Here is a 22281-nt window from a genome sequence, read left to right on the forward strand (position 1 = left end):
CAGTATATAATGGTTAAAGGCAAAGCTATAAAGGCTAAAGGAAGGAGCCACTATGTGGTGGCATGTGACAGATCATCTACTAGTGGGTATGATGGATTGACATGTTCCTCAGATTTCAAAGATTCAGATGTTGAGGAAAATTATTGTAAGAGAAGGAAATTAGATCAAAGGAAAATAAAGTTAGAGGTTGGGGATTTTGTTGATCCTCTTGAAGAGGAGATGTTCGATCCTTTGTTTATTCAGCACCCGATGTCACCATAGTGAGCGCCTGCAGAGCATGTGGCACAATATTTGAGTTATTGGATTCGCAGGGAAATTCCAAAGGAGGCACAAACTCAACTTAGGTCAGAGTGTCCAAGACCTACCCTGCTGTCGAAGGTCACACATACCCCAGAGTTGGACCCTAAAGTGATATGTTTTCTAAATAAAACAGGACAAGACCCAAGAAAGTGGTTAGCTAAGGGTTTGAAAGGGTGCCAGGATAGATTGTTGGACATTTTTGGACCCCTGACAAAGGTATTTGACATGTGCGTAGAGGAGCATGCTAATAACATAGGAGCAGACATGATTGAGCTAAGACAATGGGTTAAGAGGGCTATTTGCCTGTTGGAAAATTTGAATCCAGCTCTATGCCTAGAAAGACACAAGAGCATTCTAATGAAGATTGACCCCTAGTTGGCGGAGTTTGCCATCAAAGAGACTGAGGTGGAAAGTGTTGGAATTTTGTTTGGCGAAGAGTTCGTCAGAGACATGTCTAGGTATGTAGGGACCTTTAATTCTTTGCAAAAGGTCCAGAAAGACATGAGAAAGGTTTTTGGTATGGCTGGGAGGATACGGGGTTGGTTCCCCGGCCGAGGTCAAAGAATCACTCACAGGGTTTCTTCGCTGGGTTTCAGACCCTATGGCTATGGGTAGGGTTATATATCGGAGTAGGGGGATTTTATCCACAGAGGCAAAGGTCGAGGTCGTGAGGCCCAAGAAATGAAAGGAGAACAAGAGGAGGAACAGGTGAGTTTAGAACAAGATTGTTTGTGTATCCAAGTAAAACTGGAAAGCAGTCTAGCTAAGGTTGTGAAAACTTGAGAAGAAATAACACAAGATCCTTGGGTGTTGGGAATTGTATACGGATATCCTATAGATTTTGTAGGGGATCCGGTGCAGGAGGTTTGTCCGAGGATTTTAGGCTTTTCAAAGGAACAGTAATTGTTGGTGATGCAAGAGGTGGAGGCTCTATTGGAAAAAAGGGGCAATAGAAGAAGCAGAAACAAGTCCAGCATGTTTTATAAGCAATATTTACTTGTTTGAGAAGAAGGATAAGGTTATGAGGCCAGTTATCAATCTGAGAGAGTTGAACGATTGGGTGTGTTACAGTTGCTTCAAGATGGAAAGGATTGACATGCTGAAAGATTTAGTGAGAAAAGAAGATTGGATGGCGAGGTTGGATTTGAAGGAAGCTTACCTAATGGTTCCGGTGAGTGTGGAACACGGGGATTATCTTCAGTTTTGTTTGAAAGGGAAGTGTTGGAGGTTCAAGAGTCTTCAATTCCGTCTGACTTCAGCACCTTGGTGCCTTATGAAGCCAATAAGGCCAGTTGAGATCAAGGGTAGTACGTCTAATAGTGTATCTGGATGATGTGTTGATAATGGCAGAGGAAAGGGAGTTGGCTTTGGAGCTCACGGAGTTAGTGGTGTGCATTGTGAAGAATTTAGGTTTTATAGTGAACAGAGTAAAGTCTTGTTTGGAGCCAGCACAGGAAATTGAATTTTTATGTTTTTGGATTCAGACATTGGAGGGAATATTGAAGTTGCCTATGGAGAAGGTGAGGAAAATATGTAAGAAGTTGAGGAGAGTGAAGATGTTAGAGTGGATCTCTTTGCAACAGGTAACAAGGTTGTTGGGGTTTCTGTCAGCATCAAGACAGGTGATTTCCCCAGCCCACCTGCATTACAGGGCTCTTCAAAGTTGAAGGGGTTTCATTTGCATACGGGGCAAAGTATTCCAAGAAGATAAGGATGAATCAGGAAGTGGAGTGATGGTTAGTGAATATGGAAACATGGAATGGAAGAGCGATTTTTGAGGAAGTCCCAGAGGTAGTAATGAAGTTGGATAAAAGTCTGTATGGTTGGGGGGCCAAGTGCAGGTCAGTGATGACAGAGGGACGTTGGTCAGATGCTGAGAGGGAAATGCATACCAATTGCTTGGAAAGGCTGGCATGTTCGTTTGCGGTGAGGAGTTTTGTGAGTGTTGTGTTTTGCTGAAAATGGACAATGTGTCAGCAATTCATTATGCCAACAAGCTGAGGGGTCCTCAGTCAAGGATGTTAGTGGAGTTGGCAAAGGAGTTTTTGAGTTTTTGTTTAAACAGGGGGATTATGGTGCAGGTACAACATTTTCCAGTAAAGAGCAATGTGGAGGAGGATTGGGATTTCAGGAATCTGAGAGATTCGAGCAGTTGGAAGTTGGACAGAGCAGTGTTTCTGAGGCTGGACAGGAAATGGGATCTTTTGTAATTAAATCTGTTCACAGACCAATTGAATGAGCAACTGCAGAATTTGCACAGTTGGAGGCCAGATCTGGAGGTGATGGCTGTGGATGCTTTTCTTTAGGATCGGTGGAGCAGCAGAATGTATGCGTTTCCCCAGTTCTCCTTAATTCAAAGGGTTCTCATGGAGGTCAGGAGAAAGAGGGCAGAGCTGGTGTTGATCACTCCGTTTTGGCAGTCACAGGTTTGGTTTCCAGACATGATGAGCTTATTAGTAGACAATCCAGTATTGCTGCTAAGTTGCCCTCAGTTGTTGTTGTATGCCCAAGGGAATTTTCATGAAATTATGAAAGAGGGGCAGTTAGAGGTTTACAGGAGAGTTTGACAGGTGTCAGGCTTATCAGAGGAAGCTTCAGAGCTCAATATGGAAACCTGGGTACCAGGGACGACAAAGGCAAACAGGCTGGTATGAAGGAGATGGGTAGTTGGTGTGTTTCAAGGGATTTGGATCCTGTTTCAGCTCCTATAGTTGAGGTTGTAAATCATTTGGCAGACTTATTTAAGAAAGGATTCTCATATAGTTCAGTGAGTTTGAGAAGGTCTGTGATTTCGGCAGGACATGAGTTGGTGGATGGAATACCGATAGGTCAACATGCTTTGGTGAGAAGGATAATTAAGAGCGTAGTGTTGGAGTTTGCTCCCAGGGCAAAGTATAATGTTTTATGGGATGCGTCAAGGGTTTTGAAGTAAGTAGAAGGATGGGGGTGATAATGATTTTTTGTCATTGAAGATGTTATCTTGGAAGATGGCAGTTTTACTGTGTTTGGTTTCTTTTGAGAGAGTGCCTAATATCAGGGCCAGGTGAATCTAGAAGTGTTCAACCTGTGTGTGTGTGTTTTGAGTTAAGAAAGCATACTAAGTATATGAATAGGACAATAGGACAATATCCTAGTATGGTAGGTCATGAGTGTTTGTGTGTGCTGCATCGTTTAAAGGAGTACGAGAAGAGGACTGTAGGGCTAAGAAAGCAGGTGTGTTCTCAGTTGATGGTTTCGTACAAGCAGCCCTATAAGGCTCCCTGCCTACTCTGGCTAGGTGGGTTAAGGAAGTGATGAGGAGGTCAGGAATTGATGTGAGTATGTTTTGGGCACATTCGGCTAGGGGAGAGATGTCCAGTAAGGTATTTTGTCAGGAGGTAGTCTCAGTTCTATCATGAAGGCTGCAGATTGGTCGAGTGAGTCTACATTTACAAGTTTTTACTTTAAACCAGTAAAAAATGTTGTTCGGTAAGAAATGGTTAGGCTTTAAAGATGCATAATATTGGCCTCCATGCCTTGACATAAAATGCAGATTTTCCACAGTTTTAATGGGAAGAAAACTATGATTATATTAAAGGCACAGAGGGTAATATTATCCCTCCCTGGAGGATACCCAGCCCTATTTATGAGTTTATGTTTGGGTTTTTTCTCCAGGACAAAGTTAAGAGGGACATCTGTGAAGTTATATCCGGTGAGGGGCATACATGGAGTTAATACAGATACATTAGGATTGAAGTTCCATAGAATTGGACTTTCGTTTATTTTGCAGCACGAAAAGAAGGAAGATGGCTGCAGGTTCCAAGGATATATGAACATTCTAAAGTGTTCTGGAATGTTTCAATGTTCTATTCTTTGTCAGGTGTTTGTTGCTGCTCTGTATGGGAGCAATAAAGGAGTCATGCATAATATTACCCTCTGTGTGTTTAATAAAATCATGTTTATCCCCATTAACACTGTGGAAAATCTGCATTTCTCCTGCTCAAAGTTTTTCACCAAAACCAAAGACTGCATCGGGACCACGTCAATGGCTATCCAACCTCATGAATCCTGCTGTGACTACAGTGTACCGCCTTGCCTTGTTGAGGAATTTTGTCTTCCATTTGTGAGCATAAGTCCTAAGGCTAAACCTCCGACCGGGTTGAACTAGGTTCCTGTTTTCAAACTGCGCTCCACCAAGGTCATCCTAAAAAAATAATTTTAATATTTAAGATCTTCTCTATTTATCTAATTTAGTGTTTTTTATTGTGTTATGTTTAACTTTATTAATGTTTTTCTACTGCATAAATACTTTACACTCTGCCCTAAGTTAGGCCTTTTTGCACTGACCCAGAGCTACCAGGGGGTCAAGATCAGGTTAATTTAGTATCTTTAAGTGTTCACCCTGACAATGGTTGTGGTTATTCCTTTAAGTGGGCTATTTACTCAACCAATTAATCATCCAATTTCTTACAACCTGCAATGAGAGAACTCTTTCTAATAATACTTCTTTCTTAAAAGAGGAAGTAGCTTGCAAGGTCCAATGATCACTCGCCTTTGAATCAACCAACTTTTAATCTTTAAAGTACCCAAACTAGCATAATTATACATATCTGTATAATCAATAGGTCAGGTTTAATTACAAAACAAGCCTTTGGAGAGTTAAGATGGCTATAACCATTCAAGAAAACCAAACCATTTTTGCCAACTATGCACATACTCTCTGCTGCTATTGTGCTAACACAAGAAGGAATATTTGAAATGGGCAAATTGTGTGATGCAACTAAATCTTTTAGTACATCATCTGTTTTAGAAAGGATCATCCTCATATTAAAATCTCCAGCAAGAATTAGAATTCCCTCATGATAATCAGATTTAGTGTTATCAATGATGGTTTCTACCGTGTTCATTTGCTTAACTACTGTAGATATCATATCCTTAAGTACATATACGTTTACCAAAATCAGAGTTTTATTTTTGAACTTTTTCAACTTCACATTAATTCTAATTAGTTTATTTATTTATTTATTTTGAACGTTTTATATAGCGCGGACATGACCACAGAAGGTATCAGAGCGCTTTACAGATTATGCAAAAGGATGAGTACATGGAACACACAAATAATAATAATAGGGCTAGTTGTATTCATTGACTATTAACATTAATTGCAGTAATAACTTTAGCTATTTTTTATGAGATAAGAGTAAGCACCCCCGAAGGATGGCTTTCACCCATCTGATGTCCAGTTACACTGAGGGCAACAACATCTTTAATGGCGGGGCTCTGTCATACCATGGTTTCGTTGATGGAGCATCAATATATGGTTTTGTTCACAGATTCGATAAAAAAAAAAAATCTTTTAGAATTTATTCAAATCCTTGCACATTTCAGTTCATCAACCTACGGTTGCGAGACCTCTGCCCATATTATGTCACATCACAGAATGGAGAAAGTGGCGAAAAATCGTCATGCTAATAAAGTAGTGAACCAATTTTGTTCCTAGGCCCCTCCCACAAAGTTTCTGGTTCATTTGTTAGTTCAATTAGTAAACATCATCGATTCTGGTACAGCTGATAATACAATTGATCAGTCTTTTATTGCCTTGAGAGACAGAGCTGTCAATTATCATGAAGCACAAGTGGCCAGAAAGTAGCCATTCAAAGCATTACAAAACATTGCTATTGTTCTTATTTAAATTCTCTTTACATGGACTGATTTTTTCTTTTGATTTGATTTCTAAGCCTACTTCATTGATAGTGACGGTAGCTTTGTGAACTACTTTGTTTATTAAGGGGGGGAATAAAACCTTAGTTGATTCTATCCCAGACACTTATTCCATGAACCCAACAGGTTTGAGTTCAGCTGAATTAATATCACTGAATTTGGGAATTTATTTGTATACAGACAGGGTTTGGGCCTATTTGATGGGCCTAATTTTTTGCCTGTTTCCTTAATGGCAAATGGCAAAGTAGAGGTTTAGATCTATATTATTTTTCATCACAGCATTGGTCGGTGACTCTAAAGGATAATATTCCTAGTTGTCTATTCTTCGTTCTTACTAGTATAGCATTTGTATGAAAATGATCCACTCCAGATTTTGCATAGGTTTCCTTTTTGATTAATTCTTGCTACCAATTGTACACAGCACTTTGTCTCTCTTTTGGGTTTCTATCACTGGGGATACCTTTTCTTTTTCCTCTGTACCTCAAGAGAAGTGAGTAATGGAACAGCTCATCATATTCACATAGCCATCACTATTGCCCATTACCTTGTTCCTATTAATACCCTCTGCTGAATTTCTGAACAACATACTATCCTCTTTATCCCCCATATGTTAGTTAGCAGGAATTTTACAGTGCCAGGTAACACAGTTCCAAATTAATTTAGCCAATGACAAATGACAGGAGCTTGTGTTTTGGGGTTTCTTTAAAAGAAGAAGCTCCCTTATCACCAGATTTACTGACTGTAGTCTCTTTACTATGTTTTCTTTTACTTAAAATACTATTTGAATCTGGTTTTTGTCACAAAATGTTCAAAGAATCAAGAATATATTTCTAGTGACTGTATATACTTTAAAATCTCAAAAAAATCTCAAGGGCATACAAAAATTATAATTATCCACCAACTTCTTCCACATAAACAAAATCAAAAAATATACCCAATATATTCAAAACATCCACTGTCACTGTAGTAGAAGAGACTATATATTAAGAGCAATAAGGCACCAAGCTACCCCAATTCTAGTTTCATAAAATTTCCCCCAAAGGACATGACCTTACTGCAGACACTTTGCAAACACTAGTACATTGATAAAGAAATAATCAAAGTCTCAGTTAAAGCCCCAAAAACTTAAAAGATGTTGCATTACTCACCTCCCTTTTATGGTTAATGAAAGTCAATGTTCATTTAAGCTGAAATCCTTCACGTCCTAGACACTCTCCTCTCGACCTCTCTATTAACCATTGCACATCAGAATCCAAACTTACAACAGTGAATGAGATGAGCAGTACTAAAATGAGATTATTTCAAAAGATCCTCCTTGCCCTGCTGCCCGCCTGCTAGGAAGAACATGCTGCTCTGTAGTGGCCACTATGCGACTCAACGCAGAAGGTTCCCAAGTTGACCAACCTCTTCCAAACTGGAAGCCCAGTTGGGCAAGGAATAAACAGCTCCCCTGATATGGCAGGGGCACAGTCAAGCATAAAATCACATCATATCATGGCTGGAGTTCTAGGGGAATGCCTAGCAAGCCAACATGACAGACGTACTTTTTTGAGGCTCAGCATCTCTACCGCTTTCTCTAGCATGAATTCTGAACTGGAACAACCATCCACCTATCTCACAATCCAGATTATGTAGTGGTTCTATTTCCCTAACCGCCTTCACTGTTGTGTTGGCTCTCTGTCGCAATTACGTCGGTAGTGCAGAGGGCGGGCAGATGAGGCCAGCACCCCTATTATGGCACGATATGGCACTATGACTGCTGCGAAACCCTGTTGCCGCATATCTTAGAGAGCCACAGCATGACTGGGCCAGCCAAATCAACAATATCCTTGGGATCCTGCGTGGGGGTCATCCAGACTGATGGAGCCCTGAGCAGTGATCACTCTGCCAGAGCATTGGTTGCCACGGGCCCAGTGGAGAGAGGTGAGCAGAGGGCAGATGCACGCCAAGTGGAAGGGCCCAGCTGCTGGACTCACGGACCGCTGTTGTGGTGGGGACTGTGCCGTAGAGAACCAGATCATCTCCCGTCGCCCTTCCTCCTCGCTGTGGGACGAGGCCTACTGAGGGAATAGGGGAGCCGGATCGGGCCATGGCTTGCGTGTACCAGACACAGCCTCTGTCGGCCACTGCTGCCGTTTGGATCTCCCGCTGATATATGGTAGCGGACGGGAGGCCTGATCCCAACTGCCCACTGCCTGTGAGGAGCAAGGAGTGCCCTGGCCACCTGTAACCCGGCCTACGCTCAGTATACAGTGAGGTGAGCTGTGTGCTGGAGGTCTGCCGCCCTCCGGCGGGCCTGCCCCTGCCACCAAAAAGCACCCGCCCTCCCCTACCCAGTATTGCGCCCTGCCTGCCAGCCCAGAGGTCGGATCGGGACTTGGCCATACTGTGGTGGTAGATAGTGGGGAGGGTCTCTCAGCAGCAAGGTGGTTCTTCTGTCTTTCCTGGGGTCTACCTCCAGGTTGAAGAGTAACACTGCGCAGACTTTCACTGGATGCGAGTCACAAGGGCTTGCCGGATCATGCCTCGCTGATGTGTGTTGACTCTGGGACTGTGAGGCGTCCACTGCGCACCTATCTGGCCCCGGCCAAATAGAAACGCCTTGATTGGCCTCCATCTCCTCTCCACATAAAAGTGCTCTCCTCTGAGGGGATGCCGAGGGTCGCATCATGCCCAGGCTCGCCAACTTGGGTCGCTAACAGAAATTGCCATTGGGGTGGACCAATATTTGAATTGATGGCGAGGACTCTTGGTGCATGTTTCTTTGCTGGAATCGGAGCAGTCACATGGCACTTCCTTGGGGTGGGATAGTTTGTGATGGGGGGCCTTGTGGTGCTCAGGAGCTGCTGCCACTTTCCTTTCTTCTGAGACACTTCCCCCACTTTGCTGCTTTTTTCTTCTTCCTTCTCCCCTCTCGGTTTCTCCCCCCTTCACCCTAACACTCCACTTCCTGCACAGGCCTGGGGGTCAGATCAGACTTAGATTGTGCTTTAGAGGGCCAGGGCATGGTACTGGGGCCCGACTCAAGGCTCGTTCTGCCACCCCTCCCCTGGGCTCATTTACTGGCCCAGCTTGAGGTCGGGGTGCACTGGCCTGACTGTCAGGGGCCCACAGGGGCTTGTTCACTCCAAACAAAGGGGTGGGGGCTTTGACTGGATGGGACACTGGATGCACTTTCCCCTTACCATCCAGCTGGAGGTGTCTTGTTCTGTCCATACAGGGGTTATTCCCAGATTGTCATTTGGTACATATACTGCCCGGGCGAACACAGTACACGTCCACCGGCCTATCGCTCGCTGGGCTTCCATCTTATTGGGGCGGGTACTGCCACTATCTCCTGAAATAGGTTTCCATCCTAGGTGGCTGCTGCTGGGGTGTATTGGAAGGCAGCCACAGACTAGCAGATGCCTACTGCTCAGCAGAAAGTAATAGGTTACTTGCATTCATTCACTCCATTCGCCCCAGTGCAACATGAACCAAACTCAATGGGGCGATTGAGGACGCACCCGGAGCAAGAAGATGCCACAGCCTGATGCGGTACTCAGCGCCAAACTGGACAATGTCCTTCTAGCAGTGGAGAAAATTGGTACGGTGCTGGACCACACAAGAACATCCCTTGAAAGTAAGATAGACAAAGTAATGACAGATTTAACTCTCCTGTGCGCAGATCATCATAAACTAGCCTATAAACAACATAATAATGAACTCACACTGTCAGAAATACAGCCCACCATCCGAGAAAACACGACCATGCTGCAGTCACTGCTGTACTGGGTGAGCGCCCTGGAGGCTAAAATGTCGGTCTCACTGAAAAAACTTTTGTGTGATGGGTCTTCCAGAAGGCAAGGAGGGCAGAAATGCAGTGGCTTTTGTTTAGGCCTGGATACGCGAACTGGCACCTGCCACAGAGCTCTTCTCCTTCTTTGTGATTGAGTGTGCCCACCAGGTGCTATCACGGAGACCACAGCTGGAAGCTAACCCCAGATCCTTTCTGTTTTGCAAAGATTGGGACAGCATACTCTGAGAAACGCGCTCCAGTCATGCTATCCCAGGATTACTTGTGCAGAAACAAAGAAGGTCTTTCCAAGCTGTCAAATGTCAACTTCGCAAGTTCAACATGCGCAACTAATTGCTCATCCTGGCCCGCCTCCGGATAGTGGACAAGAACACTGTTCTCTTCTTCGATGCTCCCGAAGATGCATGGGACTGAATGGAGGCTTCTGGCCACATGTTTTCGCATCCCCCGTCTGGCATAAAAAAGAGTGACTGAACACCAGCACTAGAATCTGCCACTGCAGCCGAAAAGGATGCCCTTCCTTCCTGTGCTGCCCAAAGCTGTACCCAACCTGGAACAGGAATATGGGGAGGAGGCAGGCTCTACAAATATCGGCTGCAATCAACATTCAGACCCAAAGCTCAGACCAAGACATCGATTCCATGAGGTCCTCAAGTGAAGACAGCTCCTCAAACACGTGCCTGACCAGGATGGGATCACCGATACCTCCGGATGTGGATTATCTGACCTAATCCAATAGTCATCGATGCTCCGCCCTCAACCCGCTGGCGTCTCATGGTGACTTCTACGACAGCATTCTCCCCTGGACCAAAGGCACTAGGGTCTATTGGTGCTCAGTCATGCAGGGTAGGACTCCACACAGCCATGATGTAAACCTGCTACTGAAACATATCTTTCATGCATATCATAGCTCATACATCACACACACTACACCAGAGGTACTAAAAATCTCACTCTGCTACACACGCTCCTTATTCTTTGATTGAGACTCTCAATAGATGCCATTGTTTGGCCTCACTGTTTCGGTGGATCCCTGCAGCACATCTGCTCCAATAATGTTTCGACAAGTTGGATTTATTTACCCCTTCTTATTCTTTCTCAGCCCAGGAGTGTTGCTGTGCATTGACTGCCCCCCACACATACCACACGCAGTGCACAGAAGGCCTCTGTATTCATGAATAACTGCGGTATGTGTGGAACCAAATTGAATCCCAGACATTGCCATAAGCAGACGATATTTTAGTGATTCTTATGGATGCGCGATCAATCCCAACCATCTTGGCCCAAATACTCAGCTCCCAATCTCAATGGTAGACGCATCAGGTGGCCACCTGACACCTTCCGCTATCTGGGAATAAGAGTGTATCATCAGCAGGCAGTCGTAGTGGACAGCAATCTGGGGAAGATGAGCACTGCTCTCCGGTCCCAGATGTATTTCTGGTGCAAGCTTCCACTGTAGGTTATGGGCCGGATAGTTCTCTTAAAAATGTTGGTCCTACCTAGATTATTATAATAATTTACCAACCTACCCCTATATATCTCGCCCTTCATTTTTCGCACGTTTGAACGGGCCATGAGAGAATTCATATCGAACAATTCCCACTGCTGTGTAGCCTTTACTAAACTTTACTTGTCAACTGACAGCAGCAGACTGACGGTAACAATATGGAGTAATACTATCTTGCCTCACAACTGCAATGTTTTGCAAAATGGTTGGCGGGACTCCAGCTACACGACACTGCTGCTCTCTTCCAGCCCTGGTCAACTGTGTCCATACTCTGACTATTCCACTCTTGCGCCGAATGCAGAATACCTGAATCTTTACTCTTGGGAGTCGCATACCAGGGTTACCACAAAAGTATCTATATCACACGCTCGATGCTGCCATATGCACCAGTGCTGCCCCTGCAGGTCACGCTGCAGGGTGGTTCTGGAACTTTATCTGCCAAACTGTCGACCTCACTAAAGGCTGGAATTCATACACTGGGTGACTTAAACCCAAGATGGCCTTACAACACACTGGCAGTAGTCAATGGCCTGCCTCCTGGTCAATTTCTCCTGTACGACTCCCTGCTTGCCACCCTGGGTGGCAAATGGGGTGACATGGATGGAGAGCACACAACACATTTAACCATTCAGTATTTACATGTCATGGGGAAGGGAAGGCATCTCACCAAATGGTTGGATGCTTCACTACGCCAACATACAGAGGTGACACTAACACCCTTGAGGCAACATTGGGAGGCAGACAGATATCGCCCCTTCACCAGCAGGGAATGGGCTGAGGTATTGGGTAGCCCCACATATATTCCCCGTAATGCTTGCTTCTGCCTCATCCAGCATTAAAAACTACAAAGGGCATAATTCACCCCTGCCAAAATAAACAGATTATTTCACAGCACAGATGCGATCTGCCCCAAGTGTCATGCCACAGGACCCCTATCTTCATCATATGCTGCGGGCCTGCCCAACCCTGCATGCCTACTGGTGCTCGGTTAGTGCCGCCTTAACTGCCTGCACTGGCTGCAACCTATCTCACACCTGGGAGGAGTTTCTATTACACCTCTACCCCAGAGGCAAACGGCAGAAAGTCAACATTTGCTTTCTTGATCTAGGCATGTTAGTGGCCAAACACCTGATCACGAAAAGATGGAAGTCATCCCTACCCCCCCCCCCCTCCATCTCCATAGCCTGGAGACAATCGCTACTAGTGTGGGCTGGGGCGGATAGCGTGGAATTACACACTGAGGACACCCTAGACCGTCGCAAAATCCCCATAGCTGTGAATTTGGATGCTATCCTACATGATTTTCAGGGCGTACCACCGCAAGCACATGTTCCCCTCACCAACTCTCTGGCAGAGCTGTGTACCACGAGACCCTAAACCACCCTTGGGTAATTGAAGTAGGCATGTTGCGGATGGTCAAGGTATTTGCCCCAACCCATTACATTCTATTACTGAACCTTGCAGCCGTAAATGTGCACACTGCATTTGGGATTAACTCAAACGGGGGCCAGTCAACACCCCAGCTGGGACAAGTTCCCTAGTTATTTTTGTTTGTCCAGGCTTTACTCCACCACCTCTCCGTTACCTGCAGGTACAGATGGAACAGGTACATCACGCTTGGAACGCAAGGATGCCATTTACCCTACCAGTGGCATCAGCGGCTACACACCCCGGTGCAAGGCAAACTTAATATAAATGTGACTGCACGCCACCCTGTATGAGGATACGACCGGCATCGGAATGTCCACTATATTATAATGGAAATACTATACATTGAATGACAATTTTATTATATATCGTAACTGTGTTTGCAATGAAATACTCATTACTTGTAATGGTACCTGTTTTTCAGGCATTTGCATATACAATTAACAATAATAAAACAGATTTAAACACAAAAAAAAACATGGCTGAAGTTTGGAGTGCCTGATGTACTTCAGCAGATTTGATTTAAAGACTTTATTCGGTATGTAAAAACAACCATAAAAGCAATCGACAATAAAAATAATCTACACATGATTATAGTCCGAAATGGCAATGCCAAAAGTACATATTTGGAATGTCTTAAGAGACTACCATCCAATTTCCATAAAAACATTTAGTATAAAACAAAACATGTAGTTATGGCATCAAATAAAAACTATACTTTTACATATATTAATTGATTTATAATAAAAAGTGCAACATTAAGGCAAACCCTAGTATCGTTTAGCTCAAGCACATATTTCAGGGCAACAATGTGCGATCTGATGTTTTGTGCAACCAGAAGAGGCTTTAAATAATGGCACCTAAAATTAGAATAAAAATATATATGGTAGCGGACGGGAGGCCTGATCCCAACTGCCCACTGCCTGTGAGGAGCAAGGAGTGCCCTGGCCACCTGTAACCCGGCCTACGCTCAGTATACAGTGAGGTGAGCTGTGTGCTGGAGGTCTGCCGCCCTCCGGCGGGCCTGCCCCTGCCACCAAAAAGCACCCGCCCTCCCCTACCCAGTATTGCGCCCTGCCTGCCAGCCCAGAGGTCGGATCGGGACTTGGCCATACTGTGGTGGTAGATAGTGGGGAGGGTCTCTCAGCAGCAAGGTGGTTCTTCTGTCTTTCCTGGGGTCTACCTCCAGGTTGAAGAGTAACACTGCGCAGACTTTCACTGGATGCGAGTCACAAGGGCTTGCCGGATCATGCCTCGCTGATGTGTGTTGACTCTGGGACTGTGAGGCGTCCACTGCGCACCTATCTGGCCCCGGCCAAATAGAAACGCCTTGATTGGCCTCCATCTCCTCTCCACATAAAAGTGCTCTCCTCTGAGGGGAGGCCGAGGGTCGCATCATGCCCAGGCTCGCCAACTTGGGTCGCTAACAGAAATTGCCATTGGGGTGGACCAATATTTGAATTGATGGCGAGGACTCTTGGTGCATGTTTCTTTGCTGGAATCGGAGCAGTCACATGGCACTTCCTTGGGGTGGGATAGTTTGTGATGGGGGGCCTTGTGGTGCTCAGGAGCTGCTGCCACTTTCCTTTCTTCTGAGACACTTCCCCCACTTTGCTGCTTTTTTCTTCTTCCTTCTCCCCTCTCGGTTTCTCCCCCCTTCACCCTAACACTCCACTTCCTGCACAGGCCTGGGGGTCAGATCAGACTTAGATTGTGCTTTAGAGGGCCAGGGCATGGTACTGGGGCCCGACTCAAGGCTCGTTCTGCCACCCCTCCCCTGGGCTCATTTACTGGCCCAGCTTGAGGTCGGGGTGCACTGGCCTGACTGTCAGGGGCCCACAGGGGCTTGTTCACTCCAAACCTTACTGTTATAATGACCCCACACACCAGCTCCATATGTGGCTATAGCTAGTACCCTGTCCTTGCATATTGCTAGCATATCTTTTATGGGTCAGGTGCCCAACTTTGTTGAAAACCTAGAGATTCCATAGGCACTTCTATTCATCTTGCCCCTAATGTTTGTGATTTTATGTGTCCATGAGCCATTTCCTGCAAAAGTAATCCCGAAGTAACAAAAGGTGGCAACAGTACCTACCGGGGTTTTATCAATAAAAACCTTCTACATTTCTTTGGCTTGGCCCCACAAATCATTGTATAGGTTTTATTTTTGTTAACCACCAATTTTCTTGTGGCAATAAAATCCCCAAAGATGTTCATTAGTCGCTGTAAACACACCAGGGTCCTTGCCAGCAGAACAGCATCATCTCCATATAATAGCACTGGTATAGAACTCTCGGCGACTTCAAGGACATCTGCTGGAATTGCTTGTAGAGCCTTGTCCAACCCATTAATAAACAGGGAGAATAATAGGGGGGCTAGAACACAGCCGTTCTGAATACCTCTTTCTACATTAAAATGCATAGTACATTCGCCTTGTGGACCAAATCATACTTTACTCGATAATTTCTCATAAAATCTTGCGAGAAAACAAATAATCGGTCTAGGCACACCAAAAGTAACGGTTGACCAGATAATAGAGTGATCGACTAGATCAAATCTGCAAACCAGAGATATTATCTGCCATCTTTAGCACAAGTATTATTTTTGTCAGAAAGTCTAAGTTCACACATTGCTCTATGGTCTCCACTACTTGTCTAAAACAAAACTGCGCCAGTGAGAGTATCGAATGTTTGCATGCCCACTCTTCCAGTCTCTTAGGTAACACTTTAGCAGATCAAAAAATAAATAGAGAGGCACATGTGGATATCTGGGCATGGGAAGTTACGGTGCATTTTAGGCAGACACTTTCAGGTGTGAAACAAGGAAGGAGGATGGGGTCAACAGTCAATTTCTAGGTAAATGTTTTTAAAATAAGTAAATCATCTACAATATTTGAATGAAGTTATATGTCTTCATAAACTGGGTTAAGATTGATTAATTAGCATTCTGAAAGAGAAAGAGAAATGAAAGAGAATGCTCAAAATCTGTGGATTGAATGTAGACATGGAGATTTCATCTACAGATAGCGGTATCCAGGTATTCAGGCAGGAAGAGGAGCTTCCTTTAGGGATGAGAACTTTGATTATTCACAGATGAGTTTTAAAGATTTAAGGTTCATCCTTTCAGGAAGGAAGTCAGAAAATCTATAAAGCTAAAACAAATAATGGAAACTTTCTCATTTGCCTAAAATAAAACAGTGTACCTTTGGTATAGCTAACCATAGTTAGGCAGAATGATTGTGTGAGTATTAAATATAAGCATAAGCACATATATATGAATTAATGTTGGGCTGAAGGGGAAGCACTGTGAAATGTTACAAATTAGGTTTTGAAAATCAGAGGGAAATGACACAGCAAAGCCTGCATACTGAAGGCCCAAACGATAGTATGCAAGTTGTGCCAATGCACTGTTTCTCATCTGAGTCTCAAAGAGAGAATGAAGAAAAACCGGGTGGAAGACAGCACCAAAGTTTGTGGAAAGATCCAATGAGAAGGCAATGCTGACTCCTATAATCAATCAATCAATCAATCGTGGCATTTGTAAAGTGCACTACATACCCGCAAGGGTCTCAAGGCGCTGGGGGGGGGGGGGAGGCGCTGCTACTGTTCGAAGAGCCAGGTCTTGAGAAGTCTACTGAAGGTCATAAGGTCTTCGGTCTGCCGCAGGCAGATGGGGAGGGTGTTCCATGTCTTGGCAGCGAGGTGGGAAAAGGATCTGCCACCGGCAGTCACTCTTCAGATGCGGGTGACGGTGGCGAGGGCGCTTTCTGTGTCATTCTGATATTGTCAAGCATCAAAGCAAGCATGGAAAAGGATGGAAGCCCACATTGGCAGCATTGAGGAAAGTAAGTTGCTATGGCAAAGAAAACATTTCAAATTGTCAGTGCTTTCTAAAATTCTCGTTTGCAGAGCGACAAGGAGATGACATGTGAAATCCAGTGAATAGCAGGGTTAGCATTTGTGTTTTTTACTAAAGCAGGAACAATTAATTTCCAGGCGTTAGGAACAATGGAATTATTTATAGATGAATTATGAATCTGTTGATTCCTGAGTCACAATAGAAAGAGGGAGATTGAAGGCTGAAGGTAGTTACAGGTTCAGAGGTGACATGTTGATAGTAAGAAGTTTACTTTTAGTATCTGAGCAACAAAAGAGTTGTATGGACTTTTTAGAAGCTGTGAAAAGGCATTTCACTCATAATACAAAGACAGTGTTAAAGACAAAAAGGAAGAAGATACGGTGGATCAGTTTACTTATGATGTATTAAAGAACATGTTGACAAATGCTGTCAAACTGGTATGACAGAGTTTCCACAGCCGAGATTAGCAATATTACTACACTAAATTCTGGGTAGTGATATTTTTCCACAAGGGTTGCGTTTTTGAAAGTGCTCCACTTGTGAGTTTTTATTCTTTGTTTTAAGATTTTCTGTCTGTTTTGGGAGAGTGGCAAAGAGCTATCATCTCATGCACTCGTATTGAAAGAATTCACTATCCAGTCATCCATCATGGTGGGGAGGACCAATCTGATGATCGCAGGAAATTGAATAGGCACAACAGGCGACATCGACTCTTGATTTTGAATGTTAAAGAATGTTAGATTACAGAGGGTACCTTGTCCTCCTGACCATGATGGTATAGTTATCCATAGTTAGGGTTTCACCAATGTTCAATTCATAACCCTTAGAGATGTAACACCATTCCATGACTAGGACTTTGATAGGAATTGCGCTTAGCCCAGAGGAAGGCCTTGGACCCATAGAGGAAGCCTACAGGTCAAAACATGTTGGCATATCCAAGGATGCTAAACTCACATAACTCATTGGGCATCTGCTTAGCTTTTTAAAAAAAATCTTGCCCAGGGTACATTTAGTAAAATTATTTGACAAACCATTGAGGCAATTTTAATATCTGGATCCCTTTGAATATCCAATGCCACTCTATCAGGAACTCCCTGCAATTGGAAGTAGAGTCCGTCTTGGTACTATTGCCTCACCAAAACGGGATAAGATTACCTATGATGACACACCGCCAAAGAAAGGGTGATGTTTTCTTATCCAGAACTGCTGAATTCTCTAAGACTATGCTAGTTCCCGCCTGATGCAGTTCACTGCACTCGCTATGAAATTATATTTAGGAAAAGTTTTTCTTTGTTCCCATACAATCGCAGGTTTTCAGGAATCAAATAAGGTCTTAGTTGGATCTCATCTTGCACTGCAATGCCTTGTGTTTAGTGCTCACAGTTTATCAGCTTGGCTGCTTACAGCTCACCCAGGACACTGCTGCATGACGTTTCTAAAGCCTTCAATGCTCTGTATCAATTTATTTGCATTTGATTCAACTTTGTCAGCTTCGGGTGGCCAAACCTTAGCTTTTTAAAAGTTTGTGTTTTTGTTGCAAATTTTCAACAATGCCTGCCTTTCTTCTTTTTATCTTTTAATGCCATTATAACTTCTAGAACCTTTGAAGTGTGAATATATTGATGTTAGTGTGTTAGTGCATTTCTAATGTTCTCAAACATTGGAAATTTCATCAGACCCTTCTTTTGTTTTTTTCTCAACATATACCAAGGTTCCTGAACATCTGGGACATACTCAATGCCCACCTACATTTTTGCATATATATTTCAAAACTGATTAACAAAATGCAATACACTTAGGGCCTCATTTAATGTTTGATGGTTATGGGCCATCTGTCAAAAGTTGGCAGATGACCAACCCACCAACCTCTCGTATACCTCACCTCATTTATAGTGTGTCTCCACTTAAAAAAAAAAAAAGACATTTACATGTGACCTGTCCATCACAGGGCCACTGGCTAAAGAGCCTCAGTAGCCTTATCCGACTAAAATTGGGCTTACTGATGCTGTTTTCAAGTGTTCATGACCACCATGAGAGGTATGATGGTTACAAAGAGGGAAAATGCAAAAATGTTCACCACAAATTAGAAGAAACTCCCAATATATCAAACACCTTTGTTATTTGGTCTTCAGTAGCAACCCCCGGCTTTGGGGAGTTGTTTCTAAAAAATGCCACAAAGACCACAATGTCATGGTGGCCCAGCTAGCATTGCCTTTTTGCCTAACATGCCGTCAAACCTGGATGCAATTTCAATGCAACCAAAATGACAAGCAACACTAACTATTACAGGTGGACATTGGCTGGACTGGCAAAGGTGGCGCCTCTTCCAGTACAGCTATACAGTCACAGGCCTGCAGTATGATAAATGAATTCCTTACATAAGTACCAAATGACAGTTTGCACTGTATTCTTCTCAAATGTAAAATGCAGCACGGATAAACTATAGGACTCATGCAGAACTCTATACCTTTCATCTTGATGGGTCCTCCAATCTAATATGCAATTGCCGGATTCAGTTCTGAAGAAAAGAGCAGAACAAATTTAAGGTGATGTCACACAATCTCAGCATATAAATCTACATTCACAAAGATGCTTCCACTATTGTTCATTGAACAGCATTTTCGATTGCACTTTTAAATGTTTACTAAATACACTAAAATCTAGAACAAAGATCCTTACTCAGGGAACGTCAAACTACTACATTTTCTAAAATCCTTGGTCTCCCATGAGCTACCTCACATTAAAAAATGAATATGGCGGCTGTACTTAGGACAAATGTCTGCTTTTGCATAAATTAATACCATAGTCAGATGAGTTAACCTAAACTATGCAGAGCTTTCAAAACCTCTTTGAAAAATTGCTAAGCATAAAAAACACACAACCAGGCTCTGCTTGAACGTTCAGAAATAGAGACATGTAGAAACAGGCTTGAAAGCTCTCCACTTGCTTCTAGTGGGATTGACAGTAAATTTAAAGATATTTGACAATCTTCAACGTCTTTTGGAGTAAAAGGCTCAGCTACTTATGAAATCGGGCTTCCCAGCTCAGAACCTTCACCCCACCAACCTGTATATTTTCAAATAGCAGAGCTGCATACATCAAAATGCATGCACCCCTACAAAGCCCTCCAAAACACCGGACACTATCTGCCATCTTTAGCACAAGTATTATTTTTGTCAGAAAGTTCACACATTGCTCTATGGTCTCAACTACTTGTCTAAAACAAAACTGCGCCAGAGAGAGTATCGAATGTTTACATGCCCACTCTCCCAATCTCTTAGGTAACACTTTAGCAGATCAAAAAATAAATAGAGAGACACATGTGGATATCTGGGCATGGGAAGTTATGGTGCATTTTAGGCAGACACTTTCAGGTGTGAAACAAGGAGGGAGGATGGGGTCAACAGTCAATTTCTAGGTAAGTGTTTTTAAAATAAGTAAATCATCTACAATATTTGAATGAAGATATATGTCTTCATAAACTGGGTTAAGATTGATTAATTAGCATTCTGAAAGAGAAAGAGAAATGAAAGAGAATGCTCAAAATCTGTGGATTGAATGTAGACATGGAGATTTGATCTACAGATAGCGGTATCCAGGTATTCAGGCAGGAAGAGGAGCTTCCTTCAGGGATGAGAACTTTGATTATTCACAGATGAGTTTTAAAGATTTAAGGTTCATCCTTTCAGGAAGTAAGTCAGAAAATCTATAAAGCTAAAACAAATAATGGACATTTTCTCATTTGCCTAAAATAAAACAGTGTACCTTTGGTATAGCTAACCATAGTTAGGCAGAATGATTGTGTGAGTATTAAATATAAGCATAAGCACATATATATGAATTAATGTTGGGCTGAAGGGGAAGCACTGTCAAATGTTACAAATTAGGATTTGAAAATCGGAGGGAAATGACACAGCAAAGCCTGCATACTGAAGGCCCAAACGATAGTATGCAAGTTGTGCCAATGCACTGTTTCTCATCTGAGTCTCAAAGAGAGAATGAAGAAAAACCGGGTGGAAGACAGCACCAAAGTTTGTGGAAAGATCCAATGAGAAGGCAATGCTGACTCCTATAATCAATCAATCAATCAATCATGGCATTTGTAAAGTGCACTACATACCCGCGAGGGTCTCAAGGCGCTGAGGGGGGGAGGGGGGGGGGGGGAGCTGCTACTGTTCGAAGAGCCAGGTCTTGAGAAGTCTTCTGAAGGCCAGAAGGTCTTCGGTCTGCTGCAGGCAGATGGGGAGGGTGTTCCATGTCTTGGCGGCGAAGTGGGAAAATGATCTGCCACCGGCAGTCACTCTTCAGATGCGGGGACGATGGCGAGGGCGCTTTCTGTGTCATTCTGATATTGTTAAGCATCAAAGCAAGCATGGAAAAGGATGGAAACCCACATTGGCAGCATTGAGGAAAGTAAGTTGCAATGGCAAAGAAAACATTTCAAATTGTCAGTGCTTTCTATAATTCTCGTTTGCAGGGCGACAAGGAGATGACATGTGAAATCAACTGAATAGCAGGGTCAGCATTTGTGTTTTTTACTAAAGCAGGAACAATGAATTTCCAGGTTTTAGGAACAATGGAATTATTCATAGATGAATTATGAATCGGTTGATTCCTGAGTCACAATAGAAAGAGGGAGATTGAAGGCTGAAGGTAGTTACAGGTTAAGAGGTGACATGTTGATAGTAAGACGTTTACTTTTAGTATCTGAGCAACAAAAGAGTTGTATGGACTTTTTAGAAGCTGTGAAAAGGCATTTCACTCATAATACAAAGACAGTGTTAAAGACAAAAAGGAAGAAGATACGGTGGATCAGTTTACTTATGATGTATTAAAGAACTTGTTGACAAATGCTGTCAAACTGGTATGACAGAGTGTCCACAGCCGAGATTAGCAATATTACTACACTAAATTCTGGGTAGTGATATTTTTCCACAAGGGTTGTGTTTTTGAAAGTGCTCCACTCGTGAGCTTTTAATTCTTTGTTTTAAGATTTTCTGTCTGTTTTGGGAGAGTGGCAAAGAGCTATCATCTCATGCACTCGTATTGAAAGAATTCAATATCCAGTCATCCATCATGGTGGGGAGGACCAATCTGATGATCGCAGGAAATTGAATAGGCACAACAGGCGACATTGACTCGTGATTTTGAATGTTGAAGAATGTGTGATTACAGAGGGTACCTTGTCCTCCTGACCATGATGGTATAGTTACCCATAGTTAGCGTTTCACCAATGTTCAATTCATAACCCTTAGAGATGTAACAACATTCCATGACAAGGACTTTGATAGGAATTGCGCTTAGCCCCGAGGAAGGCCTTGGACCCATAGAGGAAGCCTACAGGTCAAAACATGTTGGCATAACCAAGGATGCTAAACTCACATAACTCATTGGGCATCTGCTTAGCTTTTTAAAAAAAATCTTGCCATGGGTACATTTAGTAAAATTATTTGGCAAACCATTGAGGCAATTTTAATATCTGGATCCATTTGAATATCCAATGCCACTCTAGCAGGAACTCCCTGCAATTGGAAGTAGAGTCCGTCTTGGTACTATTGCCTCACCAAAACGGGATAAGATTACCTATGATGACACACCGCCAAAGAAAGGGTGATGTTTTCTTATCCAGAACTGCTGAATTCTTATCCAGAACTGCTGAATTCTCTAAGACTATGCTAGTTCCCGCCTGATG

The 22281-nt window shown here is 43.3% G+C and overlaps 1 protein-coding gene across 8 annotated transcripts in view; it reads right to left on the reverse strand.

The window, feature by feature from the left end:
* LOC146861800 (uncharacterized) overlaps positions 1 to 22281 on the reverse strand; it is a 1595865-nt gene that overhangs the window by 23005 nt on the left and 1550579 nt on the right. For 7 of the 8 annotated variants that reach the window (XR_014978338.1, XR_014978334.1, XR_014978336.1 and 4 more), the window contains one exon: positions 19057 to 19107. The exons of the other annotated variant lie outside the window; for it this stretch is intronic. The gene's annotated coding sequence lies outside the window, so the exon portion shown is untranslated. The remainder of the gene's footprint in view (positions 1 to 19056; positions 19108 to 22281) is intronic. 8 annotated transcript variants of the gene reach the window in all.

The sequence above is a fragment of the Triturus cristatus genome, chromosome 2_2, assembly GCF_964204655.1.
Source record: "Triturus cristatus chromosome 2_2, aTriCri1.1, whole genome shotgun sequence".
Classification (NCBI taxonomy): Eukaryota; Metazoa; Chordata; class Amphibia; order Caudata; family Salamandridae; genus Triturus; species Triturus cristatus.